General features: G+C 33.0%; 1 protein-coding gene across 3 annotated transcripts in view; it reads left to right on the top strand.

Moving 5' to 3' along the window:
* Positions 1-5,002, top strand: part of LOC118745917 (chitin synthase chs-2) — a 32,980-nt gene that overhangs the window by 13,284 nt on the left and 14,694 nt on the right. The window lies entirely within an intron of this gene.

The raw sequence follows: 5,002 nt of genomic DNA, 5'->3' as shown, positions 1-5,002 counted from the left end.
TTTTTAAAAATGTTCGCCATTTTGCAACACTTAAGAACACATACATACATACTATGTACATACATATGTACATGTACGTATTATGTACGTTTCTAGCATAGTTGCTTTATTAAGTTAAATATAGCACTTATTCGTAAACATGCGAGCAATTAAATAAAGTTAATAAATATTGCAGAAGTGAAGGAGTGAATAAATTCTTAGCCCAAGGTCAGCTAGCTTCGCAATGGGCAAGCTGCAGAATGACGGTGAACCAGTATTAAAAGTGGACTTGACTAAAAATGAAGCCAGTTTGTGCGCACTGGTGGTAAACTGACCGGTGGTTGCACCAGCATTCAAAGCAAATTCTGCAATATGTGAATTAATTTTGTTATTTATTTATTAGGTACATATACTTGTACCTGTTTTTTGGGATTTAAATGAATTTGAGTAAACGACAAATCGCACCCAAGGTCCGTGGGCTGGAATGATACCCGCAGCCTTGTCCCTATGGTACATAGAAAATTTAGCCAAGGCTGCATACAGCGGTGCACATAAATTTTCAGAATCTGCTACACAATCATAATCCATAACATCCACAAACCGTCTCTTTTGACTCCGATACCAGAAACTAGTCCTTTGATACGGTTTCCCGCAGCTGAAGACCGAAACAACGTACGCAAATACTGAACGCTTATCGTTCTCAGAATTTTTCGCGGTATCGGACATGCATATAAGTTGAGACGCCATTCGTCGCTAAGTTGTATGAACGTAGAAATCCTTTCCAACTTTGACACTTCTGCTGGAATTCAGCCCTTAGCTCGTGGCATATTAGGTCTCCCAGACACAGCTGCCCCCTAAAGGCTTAACGCCGCCTTGATGCCACTCAACTTGGTGGCAACTGGTTTCAGGCTGGGATATTTCTTTATACTAGGAGTGTCAGTTACTGTCGAAATTCTACCGTTTTCTAGTTTTTAAGATCCTTGGAGAGATTTTCAAAATTACTACGTCTTTTAACTTATAAGGTACAAAATTACTTACCGGAGAATTTCCTAGTTCCAAACTAAAACGCGACTACAATTTCTTATTTCTTTGAAGGCCTTCGGCAGGGCTTCTAGTTGATCCGATACATTCCGGTTTGTCGCTAAATTTCTAAAAGCCTGACTTAACAAGATTCGATAATACCACTAATTTCGATAATTATCGATAACTGTTCATTTTTAGGGTTCGATAAAATTCGTTAACTCAAAAATTTAAATATATCGATATAAATCGATAACTCTATCAACTTTGGAACCTCTATAAATTTCGATGACTCGGTTAATTTTGATAGCTCCATGATTTTCGAAAGCTATCAACAAATTTCCATAACTCGTTATACTCTGGTAACACAATAAACTCGATAAGCAATGATAACTCGATATACCTTTATAATATAGAAATTTCGATAACTCGATACATTTTGAAAATTACAAAACCTTCGATTCGATAAATCGACAATTTTCAGTAAAACGATAGGTATCGAAAACTTTATAACTTCAAACAACTCGATGAATTACGATAACTGCATTCGTTAACTCTTTAAATAATGATAATTCCTTGAATAATTCGATACATTGCGATAACTCAATCAAGATGGATAACTCGATCAAATTTCGATAACTATAAACTTCGATGATTCGATAAATTTTGGTAACTTGATAACTTTCGATAACTGAATTTTTATGACCGAATCTATTTCGATTCCTGTCGAAAATTTTCAATAAATTTGTTTACCCTTTCAGTTACCCTAATTCTTATGTATTTCTCATTGTTTTATTTTCGTCTGTATCTTCAACTTTGCAAAAAAATGCTAAAACAACCCAAATTGAACAGGTGGAACAGGGGGCAACAACAACTATACACAAATACGGAAATTTTTAACGAAGCTTTTGGACGCAAATTTTAAATAATTTTGAAACAATGAGACCACCCCTCATCCACAAAAAAAAAACCTTTTACAATGGTACTCTTGGCCAAACGATCGGTGACAAAATATATGTTAGCGTATTAATACTCGTATATACATATATAGATTCCCCCTGCACGATTTAGGATACGAACTGATGTTAATAATAAAATAAAAATAACAATATTTTGCCGCTTAAACTTTTTCTATGTGTTAGGTGGGAAATAAAATTGTTGAAGATACAACTATGATGTCTATGTATTATCAAATCAAATAAAGAAAATCCAAAACAACAAAGTGTTGGTCTTATATTTCTGGGCATATAAAGCACACATTTTTTCTGTAACCACTTAGCTCTACATCCCCTACATATATGTGCATACTAAATTCTGCCTAGAACTGTATCTACATAAATCCTCACAGAGCAACAGTGACCTCTGCATGAATATTTTTAGCGACCAAGGTCAGTACTAGATCAGTTTGCATCAGTGCACCCACTGATATTTTGCCAGCAGAACAATTTGTCAAAACGAATCAGCGCCTATCTCTTTGAAAGCACTTAAAGTGGATGATGCTGAACGCACATTCGCACACAAAACATAAGAACCTATACGACTTGACTTAAAGAAATACAACGATGCACGCTGCAATAATCTAAATTAACGTCCATGAAATAGCCGGTTGCAACAACTTTAAATCTCCAGTAGCGGGTAGTATGTAGAATTGAACGGTGAAGAATTGTATGGCAATATACACAGAGGAAAAAACTCCAATGAAGTTGATGATAAACGAGTATGTGTAAATGTTCATATATACATACATATGTGCGTAGTCATATACATATACATATACCCTATAGGTGCATAGATTAGGCATATGACTTTTTTATTTAATAAACTTGTGAGAAAGTGATGGGAATGATGAAAAATTTATAAAAATAAAATTCCTGACAAAATTTTATACAAAAAGGAAACTCCGAGGAAGAAACAAATTTTACTGGAAATAAAACATATATACATACATACATAATAATACAAAATTTAAAAAAAAATGTGGTAAGGTGTGCGTGGCCCTGAGCGTATGTATATACATATGTAATATCATGACTGCGATCAAAAATGGGTTTAAATTTGTTTTATTCGGTTTACTTAGAGTTTTCTATATACTATGTGGTACTGAAAAAGCATACATCTGGAAAATTCCAGGTCAACAGATTAACAAAAAATAACGCAACCAATTTTTGACTTCAGTCGAAGTTCGTTGAGGTGCAATTTTTTTTCTCGCCGTTCCCTGAGAAACTTTTTTATGAAATTTTGACAAAAAAAAAGTTATTTTTGTTGGGTTTTCATTAGGGATGGCAAAGAGAAAAATTGTATAATCGATTAATTAATCACAAGCCAAAACGAATCGCAGTTAATTGCAATTATTGAAAAATAATCGATGAATCGTATTTTTAAAGGCACTTTTTTATAGTGGGTATATACAAAAACACTTTTCCTTACAAAAGTTTTAATTCTCTTGTTAATAAGCCGTAAATAAAATTAAACAACATTTAACCAAGTTTGCAAAAACAAAAGTTTTATTAAGCGTTTTGTTGTTATGTATTTATTATTTCACCAAGTTTGCAAAACAAAATTTTTGAAAGGCGTTTTGTTGTTAAGCGGTTGCGTTTCTCGTCGGCTGGGAGAGCTGCAATTTTTACTAGCAGAAGATCAAGAATAAATGTGGAAACCAAAATATTAGTGGTGTACTTGATTGTGGAAGCGCTTGTGTGTAAAGCAAGGAGTTTTATAAATTGTAAAATGTTTACAGCAGGAATGTCAAAATAGTGCAACTACTGTTCACTTGCAAGTTTCCACTAGTTTTAGTTCAATAACTTTTTTATTTTTTTTTTTTTTTATTTGGTATTTGAGTTGCTCCGAAAATTTAAATTTTATAAAGTAAACAACCCTCAAAAACTAAATCATGGGCTACGAAATGAGCGAACGGTTTTACCTTTAAATACTTGTATAATGATATACACCTATTTCTTAAAAATATTTTTACAAAACTTCCATACAATTAAATCGTAAATTGGACAAAAATAATGGATTCATTTAATGAAAGGATTAACCGCTGCCATTCCTAGTTTTCATAATTCCTCATCCTCCCGGCATAGGTATAAATATTTAATTTTAGAAAAAAGTCTTATGCCTAATGTACATACATACATACGTAAGCATCTTGAAATGTAACACCGATCGACGCAGAGTAAGAATGGAGCTTAAGATGGTAAGTAATCCACGCAGATGCTTCGAAATTGAGAAAAAACATTATGACTGGACGGTCAGACATAAGTATGTATGTACATAAGGTGGTCCAAAAATGCATGTGGGAAAAAATTTAAGTCCGAATTTTAATGCTGTTACCCCCTAGGATTTTTCTATGTCTGAAAAAAATTACCCCGCTCATCGCTCAAAGCGCTGAAAGCTTTAGATGCATTTTATATGGGGAAAAAAACATTTTTTCAAATAAATGGTATAGAATTCTTGAAAATCAATATTTTTGAAGGGAAACTCTATTCTCTTCAGGAGGCTTCCAATAATAATACCCAATTGGTTATTATATTTTTAATACTTACTTTTATGGGGCGACCCCGTTGCATTTTTTTTGGGATTTTTGGTTGACCTATAAAAAATAGTTTATATAAAGAAATGGTTAAATAAGCAATTATTTATTATTATCGGAAGTCTCCTACTCACCTAGCACACAGCGTATATTTTTGTGTAAATTTAGGAATTGTGGCATAATTTTTATTAATCGTACCAAAAATCACAAATTTACAACAAGTTTTACACCAGTGTGCTACTTGAGTAAAGAGAAGAATGATTTTCAATTATCCTATAGCATTTCCACGAAAACTTGTTTTCCCCATATAAAATACATGGAAAACTTTGAGCGCTTTGTGTGACCTCTAAATATTTTTTTATTTCAACAAAAAAAAAACAGTGGTATATTTTTTCGATATTGAACAATCATAGTTGGTGAGAGCATTAAAATTGCGACTGTACTTTTTTACCACCCTAATGTACATACCTA

The sequence above is a fragment of the Rhagoletis pomonella genome, unplaced genomic scaffold, assembly GCF_013731165.1.
Source record: "Rhagoletis pomonella isolate Grant_MI unplaced genomic scaffold, Rhpom_1.0 Rhpom_scaffold_00001, whole genome shotgun sequence".
NCBI lineage: Eukaryota > Metazoa > Arthropoda > Insecta > Diptera > Tephritidae > Rhagoletis > Rhagoletis pomonella.
This window is presented reverse-complemented; position numbering and strand designations above follow the sequence as displayed.